The sequence below is a fragment of the Spermophilus citellus genome (genome assembly GCF_964194105.1).
Source record: "Spermophilus citellus genome assembly, chromosome: 10".
Lineage (NCBI taxonomy): Eukaryota > Metazoa > Chordata > Mammalia > Rodentia > Sciuridae > Spermophilus > Spermophilus citellus.
Window position 1 is genome coordinate 4,911,115 of NC_138197.1, and position 11,943 is coordinate 4,923,057.

The 11,943-nt window shown below is 33.3% G+C and overlaps 1 pseudogene across 1 annotated transcript; it reads right to left on the reverse strand.

Annotated features, from left to right (window-relative positions):
* Positions 1–1,167: 1,167 nt before the first annotated feature.
* LOC308658507 (thioredoxin reductase-like selenoprotein T) lies at positions 1,168–2,542 on the reverse strand (annotated as a pseudogene). Its single transcript has one exon. The product of its transcript is annotated as a thioredoxin reductase-like selenoprotein T (transcript).
* Between the last annotated feature and the right edge of the window lie 9,401 nt (positions 2,543–11,943).

An 11,943-nucleotide genomic window follows, 5' to 3' on the forward strand; every position in this document is an offset into this window, starting at 1 on the left:
CTCAATTAAATTCTAGATTTAAATAGAACTAAGCATAAAACAAAATAGCTCTTATCAGTGTCTAAGCCACTTAAAGTTATTCTCTAAAAAACAAGTTATTCAACCCAAGGCAAACATGGAGAAAGTTGGAGCTGAAGCTTTGGTTCTCCATAGTTTGATCTGTTAAACCCATGGGAACTTTTAAGATTCAGTTTTTTAGTAGCTTCATGCCATAAAGGTAACTGTCACTAGTGGAATGTCCATTAGCCAAAGAAAGACCCCTAGACACATTCGACAGGGTGTTCAACTTGCAGAAAATGGGGAGTTTGGAGTGGTATGCAATCAGATTAACACGTTTTTAATTCTTAGTCAAAACATAAATATTATACCTAAATAACAATCTCGAAGGAGCTTGAAACTTAAATCATGAACTAACTAACCTGAAGAACGTAAAGGTTCTACTCAGAATGGAAATGATAACTGCTTGGCCAGTTTTCTGCAGTGAATCACAGACTAACATTGTGCAGTCAGTTCAGAGACTGCAGTGCTCCTCCCTGAGGCTGTAACAGTTAGGCCATTACCTGACATGTGCTTCAGGACACCCAGTGACAGCAAAACAGGTCAGTCCTATGACACACAGGGTTAGGTCTTGTAACTCTGAAGTGTTAGATAAAACCAATGTTGGGTTTTCCTCATAACTTTTCCTTGAATCCTTTTATTTACATGAGTAAATCCAGGCCTACTTTGGGCTCTCCATGTTAAGCCTGTGGAAGCTGCGGCTGCTGCTGCTCGATGGCTCTTTTTCTACATTATGGTCCTATTTCTGCTAAATTGTCCTTCAAGTCTTAGTCAATTTTAGTTTTCTAAAAACTCTTCTTTTTAGAATACTGAAACTATCAGTAAATTTAAATTAATCTTATTTTTCAAATACAACAGAATTCTGATATCTGATGCTGGGTGATTTCTGTTCACTTAGTATCAATGTTGTAAAGAGATTCAACTGAACTTTTATTTAATAGGTGAGTTTCAACTCTAAAAATGGTAAATTAACCTCTTTTTTTTGTGGGAATCTAAAGTGTAACCCTTAGGAGATTATCTTTAAGTTAAAAACACAAAATTAGGCCGACGATGATTAAATACAATGTTAACAAGTACATTGAGCAATAAACTGAAACTTTTTCATTTAACTGACATCTGCTAGTTTTTTTATTAAGTATAAAGGCCAGTTAATCAATTCATTAGATTGGTCAAGGCAAGACACCTGAACTACACAACAGAATTTAAAAAGCAGTTGGTTTTGTAGTAGTTCTCTGGTAATCACACACGCACGCACACATACAAACAAATTGGTAGAGTACTCTGGATATTAGATTCCCCCATAATCTTGTATAATGCACTGTTCACAATCTGCAGTTTTTTGATAACGATATAAATTGGACATGACCAAATTAGAGATGACTGATAAACTCTTTTGGGAACTTTGGCTGTATTCCCCCAAAGATTGACTTTAAACAAACAAACAAAAAAAAATCATATAAAAACACAAGATTTAACAGACACTTTGAAAAAAATCAAATTGTAACTCAATTTTCTACTTTTTAAATATGACTAAGTAGTAATGTCTACATTTTTAAAAATGACAAACTATTAACTGGGTGAATCTGGGTTGGGGGAAAGCTATACAGTATTATTGCACTCCACGAATGTGCAGAATTCCAGAACGTGCCAGCACAGAAAAACTATTTTGCATTGAGGTTTTCCAAGAGGTACAACGAGCCTGCCAAAAAAGCATCTGGTCTGTACTAACAGCTGGCTGTCTTCAGTACAGGCCTTCATAGTGTCAGTCACGCTGCTCTTGCAAAGATCCCTTAATGTAAAAGAGTTTTCAGTGCTGATAGGTGGGGCTATGATCGATGATGCGGAATTGAATCCATGTGCACGTTGAGTTTCATTTCATTGTCAAGAATTTGAACAAGTTGTTGCATGGATGGAAGATGACCAGATTCCAGCTTAGACCATACAGGCACGTCATTTAAAGTTATCTCAAATGCACCTGTTGACATACACTGGTTCTCAATCATGTTGCTTAAGAAGAAAACCATCATACATGCATAGACCTTATTCTCCTGGCCCCACTGCCAGATACTAGGAGCCTGCATGCCAAAGAAAGCAAAAGGGTCCTTGCCAACAATGATCAAGCCTATTAATACAAGTTTGAAGATTGACAGGAAAGAGGCTATGTGTCTATAAATTGGTTGAGGGAGGTAATTCTCTCCTTCGATTCGGATGTCTGGGTACCGCTGACTAATAACCCGCATGTAGTCCTCAAACACCCGCCTGTAACCTCAGGAAACACAAATCTGGAACTTGAGCAGCGGCCCCGTAGCGTACTGCATCTTTAACCTCTTGCTGGGCACGCCGCCCAGGTTGGCCGAGGCCTCGCTCCGGGCCACCGCCGACGCCGCCACCAGGAGAAGCAATAGAAGCCTCATCTTACTCGAGACTACCGCCTCGGCCGCCTTCAGATGGAGACTGCGGCGGCCCAGAGCCTCGCCGCCGGCGGCTCCCTATCAAGTTTCAGTTTTTTCAATTTTCATGATAGTCAAAAATGCTCATTGTTACTTCCTATTGGAAATCTTGTTTTATGATATAAAAATATTTTTACAAGTATTAATTTTAAAATTATAGGCTAATCAGGGACTGGATTTGTGGCTCAGTAGTAGGGCATTGTACCACATATAAATAAATAAATAAAGGTTCATCAACATCTAAAAAAATAAATTTAAAAAATTGTAGGCTAATCAAAAGACTACTTTATTGTACATATTTGGTAAATATCTACTACAATATCTCTTATGTAGAAAAATATTTATCATGATAAACACTGTTTATGAGAATATAACAAAGTTAAATACATGTGAGATGTAATGGAAATTCTATTATATCCCAAACAATAAAGCATGCATGCAAGCTATCATTCAACTATTTGGAGTGACTTTAGCTAATGTATAATACAGCAGAAAACATGAGAGTTAACTATTGGGAAAGAGAGGAAAAATATTAATTATTTGCAAGTGATATGATGACCTCAAAATTCCAAGAAAGTCAATGAACAAAGGATTAAAATTAATAGAAGAATTCATCAAAGTACATAGATTCAAGCTCAATATACTCATAAATACTCTTACTTCATACCAACAATAGCCAGCTAAAAATAAGAGAAAAATTATCTCACCTAAAATAACAATATTAAAACACTTCTAGTGGCTGGGGTTTTGGCTCAGCAGTAGAGTTCTCACCTAGCATGTGTGAGGCACTGTGTCCGATCCTTAGCACCACTTAAAAAATAAAGAAAGGTATTGTGTCCAACTACAACTAAAAAAATTTAAAAACCCCAAACACTTCTAATGAGAAATGCACAAAAAAAAAAAAAACAGTTACTAAACCAGGAATAGTACTGGAAAACTATTATTTATCTGTAATAACAACATAGACTAACTGCCAAAAAATGATGGATACTTGTTCCAAAAATATTGCTTTAAAATGCAAATTTCAAAATTAAATCATATTTTCCCTTTGATTTAGGTGAAATATGTGATGATGTTTCTGTATTAAAATATTCTTTTCCAGCATATTTGCTATTAAAATATTTATCTCAATTAAAAAAAAACCCTGACAATAAAAATTGCAATGTTCCTTGTTAGCCTTGGACCATCCCAAGGTTTATTTACAAGGAGTGATTACAGCACAATCTATGTATGTTAGGTATACAAACAAATGACCTGTTTGTGTCTATATATGTATGTGTGCATATCACAATCCTGTATGTATTTCAACCAAAGAGAGAAAACTCGTATCAATATTAACTCATTATATCAGATGTGTCACCAATATTTACTTAATTTAAATAGGAGCTAGGCATTCAATACATAGTGAATATTTGATCAGTACAACATTTAGTCAAAAATGATGACCTTGACATTGAAGGCCAAGCAGGAAAGATATTGTACCACCTTTAGAGCATTCCTAACTGGCCAGTTTCTTTTGGATCTTTCTGAGGATGCATTTGAATAGAGGTAATTTATAGCTGTTAGACCAGGACAAAAGAAAAGACCACTGACTCCAATTAAAATCAAATTAAAGCAAGCTTATTATTTCGACCGGTGGGCTGCCTTTCCCTCCCAAAACTGCGGGAACAAGACAGCAGCCCCACCTTTCCTACAGCCCAGCTTTATAGCCCTGAAAGTTACACAAAAGGGGGGTTACAGATAACAGAACTCTGACAAGCATCAAACTAATGGTAGTTTACATTTTTTTTTTTTGCTGGCCCCAACATCAGAATTTATGAGGACCATTAGAGCCTCAGAGAGGGTCGTTGTCTGGCCAGGGAAGGCCAATACTTATGAGGTGTCACTAAAGTTTCAGAGAGGGCTGCTATCTGGTCAGAGAGCCAGGCATGGGTGAGTTCAAGGCACGTGCAGGCATTCCAAGCAGGTTCAGAATTTGCAGTAATTTATAGTAAAGCCGAAGTTAGCTTTTCATGGCTTTGTGGCAAGATGGCTCCCAATTTTAATAAAAGATCAGGTTGGGTCTATCATAGCCTCTGAATAAGTCACAGTTGACAGTCATGGTCTATCTGAATGTTACTATGGAGGCTTTTATTCACTGCTTTTTTAATCCAATTTAAATGTAAGTACTACCTTCCATATTTTGGTGGATTGATGAAGTTGTGAGTAATACAGCCCAATGTAAAACTGAAAAAATGCGGTTTATTTGCATGTGTTATTGAAATGTAGTAAGACTTTTTGTTGTATTTTTATTGCTTCTTTGTTGATTTGCTTAAGTGTGAACTTTTGTCCCTTCAGAATCATACAGTACAAATGACAGAAATAAAAATCTTCTTGTAGAACATTTTGATTTTTTAGAACACAATTTAAAGGTTAAAAAAAAGAAACAGGATATCAGCCAGGTGGATCTCTCTCTCTCTCTCTCTCTCTCTCTCTCTCTCTCTCTCTCTCTCTCTCACACACACACACACACACACACACACACACATACACACACACACACACTATGTATCTGGATAGCTGTTCCCATTGCAAAACTTGTTTCCATATTTCTAGTCTATTGCAATGGTAAATAATTTCTAATTTTTTAAACCAAAATAAATCTTGGACAATTAAGATCATCATTTAATATCCTGATGTTGAGGGCCACAGCCTAGTCAGAATGACACCTGGCATTTTGCCAGAGGGAATGGTTGAAAGGTGCCACCAGCAAGCCATTGAGATGATGATGGTTAGTTAAGCTGTGTATTCAGTTGTATATTAGACCTTTGCTGTCCGGCAATAGGGCAGCTCTTGCTGCCTCGGGCACTCACTACTTTGGAGTTCAGTTGTTGTGGAGTTCCCAGAGAGTTGGGGCGGAGCTCTGTGGAGTGCTGGAAGAGTAAGCGGGGAGTGTGCCTGGAGTGCTGGTGGAGTTTGGGCAATAAAGCTTTCTGTTTGATATACAAGTGCTTTGTGGCGGCTTGGTGATTTGTGCCCAGCCAGACTGCAGCATCCTGACTTCACATTTTTTGGGAAAAAGTTCACTCATAAATGCTTTTTTTGCTAGAGTATGATAGACTTGAAAAAGAAAGAAAACTAAATGAAAAACAGTCTAACATTTTCCATCATTCTTTTTTTGCCATTATTAATAGCACCAGTAACTAAGCATATGTGATTCCTAAAAATCATTTTGCATAATTTATTCTAATTTTAAATTAAGGTGGAAATATTCCATTTAAGACAAACTGAAAATACTTAAAAGACACAGCCTTTTAAATAATTGGGTTTATTAAAAATCTAATTATTTAAAATCTCCTAATGAGTTTTATAATTCTATAAATAACTTGATTATGAAATTATTTAAAATTAAATCTCAAATGGATGAACAACATCAGAAACGCACAGGTAGTATTTAAGTTTAATATTCATTTTTATTTGTTATAAATTGATTATGAGATATGGCCTATTCATTTAAATTGAGGCATCACTTAGGAATTGAACGGTATAAATATTTAACATTTTAAATTTTCTGAAAAGTAAGAAAAAAGTTGTACAGAGTATTTGAGAACTTACTACTAACAAAATATTTAGTATTCTTTTATTGTCTGATTTAAATTCCATATGTATTTAGAAGCACATACTGTGGTTTACTTTAATCTTGTACTATTAAATAAGGCCTTCCAATTTTCTTATGTATCTGCAACATTAATTGAAGAAAAGAAACTTTAAAATGTTTGTTTTTTACCTTCCAAAGTAAAGCTAATTTAACTCTGAATAATGGAGAATACATATAATATTTCTATCAAACTTCAATAAGCTTTTGATGGAAATTTAATTATATTAAATCTTTTTTAACTAAAAAATTATTTTAGTTGCCTTGATTTAAACTAATTTACTCTAAATTGGGATACATGCTTTCTGAATTTAATCTCCAATGATTTAAAGCAAGAAAAAAATGGTTTTTAAAAAGTCTTAAGTGTGATAGCAAACAAAGCAGATTTTAGAAATAGCTAATATTATGTACTAAATGTCATAGACAAAGTCACATATTACATGACATAAGACTTACCATCAAACTTGTATAACTTGAAACATCCAAGAATTTAGATCATAGAAGAAGATAAATTTATACATGTAAGTCATAAGTTAGGACAAAAGCAAAGAATGAATAACAGTATTATCCTTCAGTGGGCTCTTTTATTTTAGTGGGTTTTTTAAAGAAATCAATGAGGTGCCTTCAGGATAAAGGGAATTATACTGAAGTGGACTATTTTATTAATATTTTAGAATGGAGTAAAAATTTTTTAAAAATAGTCACTTATCTGAAAATGAGTACAGGAGTTCCACCTTGACAAGCAGAATGTCTTAAAATAAACACTGGGGGGTGTAGTAAAACTCATTAGAAAATGCATGGAAAAAAATTTCCCGTTTCACTTGACAGCTCACTCTAACACATTATCAGCTTCCTCCTGGGTGTTGGAATTAATTCTGCCACAAATATATTTAGTATGTTTCAGGTCCCCTCCCCAGTAGATTCCATGCTTCATTCTTCAAGATATTGCTGTTTTTCTGCATCTCATGCTGTGTAGAGAACTGACAGGATATTGAAGGAAAACTGATTACTTTGGATAGTAGACATAATCTGTTCAATTGTTTTTGGTACAGTTGCTTCTTTTCCCCAAGGAATTTTTCAGAGAGTTTCTTGCCTTTTTTAACCTTGCTCTAGGAAGCAAATTTGTATGAAATTTTATGTATTCTGTTTCCAGTGTGAAATGCAGTAGGACTAATATTTCTGTTGTCACTCATGTTCCAAATAGTACTTATTTCATACAAATAAGAATTATATTTCTAAAATGTTCTTTAATGATCAGTATTGGAAAAAAAAACATTTTTAAAATGTGTGAATTACATGATTTTTACATAGACTTTCTTGTTTACAATTTTGGTCAATAATGTTCCAGGGTTCTATTTTCCCTTCTGTGGTTATGTAAGTTTTTCCTTGATAGGATTCCTTATGCTTACTGAAGACAAAATGGAATCTTATGTATACAAAATAACAAAGTAGGCTTTTGGATGTTTTATCTTAAACTATAATTTGTAGGGGCTAAAGAGACTTATTTATTTCAGTTGGTGATCATGCCCTTTTTTCTTAATATCCCCTCTCTTTTTTAATAAAGAGAAAGATATCTGTTTTTTTTTTTTTTTGAGAATGCCTTTCTTTCCATTTCAAAATCTTTGGAGAAATAATAATTTTATGGAGTATTTAGACAATGACTGTTATATATTCAATTACTTGTTGCTTTTACAAGACCACATTGAAACAGCTGTATCATTTCTCTCTGCTGGATGATTGAATAATAGATTGCTGCTTTCCTAGCAAGATGGAATACAAGTTCCACTTATTTAATTAAGATGATCTTTCGGGGCTGCCGTTATGGAAGGATTATAAGATGATGGAAGAGGATTTCCCTGTAGGAAGTAAAATGTCTCAATATTAATATTTTTCAGGAATACCACCAAAGGAATTTTGAAGTAAGACTGCTAACAATGTGCAATGGTTTTCAGTCTATTGAGAAAACAGTGGATTGAGCAAGACTATATATTAGCACTATTTTAGGGTAGAAACTTTTTGACACAATTATTCACTCACAGCAACTTGAGAAAATAATACATTTTTTGCCTTAGAGAATTCAAAAGATGTGTTTTCTCCTCTGCTTATAGTATGATGTGATTTTCACAAATTAAGAGCCCTCAATAGAGAAATGGCCCAACTCTCTAACTACTGTCAAAGATAATAGCTCAAGATCAACTATTTTGAAATTAAAATGACAACTTATTTTTTCAGCTCTTACATTTATCCATACAGTAAATGCTCTGAAAATGTTTGTGGGATTATACAAATGAATAAAATTGTGAAAAAATCTCAAATGAATGAGGCTGGTCTTAGAAAATTGATCAAATTAACATTCTGTGAAATAAATACTAACCATAAGTACTAGAATAGCTAGTTTGTTATTTTACATTGAAATTAAAAAAAATCATGTGTATTATATATACATATTTTCCTACCATATAGTACCAATTTATAAGCACACATAGAAAAAAATCTACCCAAAGGCAAGTTTCTAAAGATTTCATAATATAGACTTAAAAAAGATAAACATTTAAAAATTTCCTACAACTTAAAATTTATTAAATTAAACTATCCTGCTAGTGCAATTTTAGAAGTTGTATATTCATAAAAGTTAAAAGAGAGACTATGTGAAATAGTTTTTATATTATCATTATATTTGTATTAAAAAAACTCATATATTCCAAATACAAAATAGAAATTGAAAACAATTCTCACAGATTTGTACATCTGTGTTCCCTGTTTATTCCTTGCAAGCACCATTCAGGATGGCAAGAATGTGATATAAACCATCTCATCTACTGCAGCATTTAGGATCATCTGAAAAGCATCCAATCACAGGGGAAAACTGCAAAGAACAAAGGTGAGCATTCAACAGTCTTTGAAATGTCTAGAGAAGGCCTCCACACACCCATGCTGCTTCCTGCTATACTGTTTTCAAATAGTACACATAACATTAGGAAGAACAAGAGAATAATCAAGGGAAGTAAAACCATATTGATTTCCTTTTATGTAGTCATAAATGAATGTAGTATATTTGATGTGTCAAAATTAGTAAAATCTATTTTTTCAAAAATATGCTTCTAAGTTCTATTTTCATTAGTCAAGGGAAAAATTCCCAATATGAAAGGTAAAATAGCTGCTAGGTATCTTTTGTGGAAGTAAAGTTATTGCAGTTTTTATTATTCATATGCAACTTGCGGAAGTAAATTGGTTATCTAAAGATTAAGTAGACTCATGGATTTTCAGTTTTTCATCACTTATGAATGATTTAACATAACAAATATGATTCATTTAAATATTCAAAACTATTAAATATTGCGAATTTGTTTCAATAATAGTCTATTGAAAAAGACACTGTAGTACATTTGAATTTCTGAGATTAAACATATGCAAAATAAACATATTTTTTTTTTCAAATTTCTAGCATACTTTTATCCAATGCCTCTGGAGTTATAAAAGTTTGCAATAGGGGCTGGGGATGTGGCTCAAGCAGTAGCGCGCTCACCTGGCATGCGTGCGGCCCGGGTTCGATCCTCAGCACCACATACCAACAAAGATGTTGTGTCCGCCGAGAACTAAAAATAAATATTAAAAATTCTCTCTCTCTCTCTCTCTCTCTCTCTCTCTCTCTCTCTCTCTCTCCTCTCTTTATTAAAAAAAAAAGTTTGCAGTATTTGGGACTATATTGTCAATACTTCTAAATTTATCTGATTTCTCAATTTGTAAAATAATTACAGCATAATGCTGTACATTAGGGAATTAATGGGTTAAAAATGTTCCAAAAAGATAAAGAACAGAATTCACAAAATATTTTAATAGAATTAAGATTATTTCCAAATAAGTAAATGTTTAAATTCCCTATTACCTAAATCTCAAAAATAATCAATTATGGAAATTCAAGAAAATCCAGAAGTATTTTTCAAGTCACATTTGGTTGGGCATTCTAAGCAAATAGTTTAATTTAAACCCTGAAATATTAATTAGCCAAAGTACATACATCTACTGTTTAATCGGTATATATGGAAAAAAAATTGCTCTCCCTATTTGTTTGTGAAAGTAATTTATGTTTGTTATCATCTCAGATTGCATCAAACTATATATATATATTACAGGCTTATTTCTGTACATTGCTACAGATTATTTGTGTCCCTAATATTAAATAATCAAGAGCAAGTATGAAGTATATTGCATGTTTAGTATATAAAATTCTACAATTTAGGACTTTTCTACTAAATTCAATAATCAAATTATCTGCCTTTCCTGCCTCTACATTTCCTTTGTGTGGTCTATTTCATCAATGGAAGAATAAGTATAATACACTAAAGTTTCATGTAATGATTGTGTTTTTTCTGTTTCTATTAGAAGACAGTATAATATACATATGACAGTATTATATGAAATTTAAAAGACTTGATCTTCTTTCCACTTTTATGGTAAGCACAATTTTTGCTTTAGGTAACTTTGGTACTATGGTTTCTTTTTCCATTCACTTCTTAATGAGCATCCTTGGTGGGTTTATATTTTGGCTACTGTAAATAGTGCTGCAATTAATACAGGAGGGCAGGCGTCACTGACATAGTGATTTTACTTCCTTTAGATATGTCCTCAGACGTGAATTTTTAATCACATGATACCTCTATTTTTAATTTTTGAGGAACCTCCATTCTTTTTTCTATAATGGCAATACTACTTTCCAGTTCCACCAACCATGTGAGTTTCCTTTCTCTGCATCTTCATCAGCATTTAACACAACCTACTTTAAATGCAGATGGCTGCTAGGTTGTGTCCACAGAGGAGAACTTAACTCTCTCTATGCCAGCAGTTGTTACTGGAATATTTCCTCCCCAGGTGATTTTATAGAGGGTTGTTTTATAAAGGGAATAACTGAAAAAAATGAAGTGATTTTTTTTCTATAGAAGTGGGTTACAACACATGAACAAATATTCATGTTATATTCAAAATGCAGGTAGATTCAATGTTTTAGAACCTGTTATCTCAAAGCAGGACAGACTTCCATGGATAAGCTCATTATTGTCCTGACTCTGCATATAATCAGACAAAGTTCAAGTGGCCACAGCTTTATGCCTACAAAGTCTAAGGAAGGGGCAGAAAGACTTTGGTATTAGGAACACACATGTCACACTTATTTTTAACATCAAAGATAAATTATGTGTTGCTTCACTACTTGGGGTGGCATTTCATCAATTCATATTCATTTAGTCTCAGAAACTCAAATCTTGCCAACTCTCATGTTATATACATATCTAAAGTAGAAAATAATTTTTCTAGATTTATCTTTTGTAATAGTTTCATCAAACAGATATCAAAAGCCTACAGAGCATTAGTCAGGGACAGGGTGATTAGTTTCTCTCTTTATGGATAGATAATTAATATAAAAAGGATGGAAAAAATCCTTAATCCCATTACAATTGATCCATCATTTAGCAATGCTTTTTGACTCTTCAAGGTAAAATCTGCATCAGAATTTCCCCAAAGCAATCAAGTCGTCAGTTTCAGAAAATTATAAAACCCCACAGCAAACTGCACATCACTGATAGAAAAAAGTGAGGTTTCTAACATTCATCTAAGAGAATCTCATTGAATGAAACTGTTTCAAAGATATCACTTTTTAAATTATCCCTAATAGAATCGACCTAATTTTGCTTTAGTGTGGAGAATCTCAGGATAAAGGCAATACCTGCTTAGGAGAAAACAAAATATATCAAAAATAAGTTAGATAGAAAACTATAGATAATATTTTATGAGTCAGTGAGGTGGTGG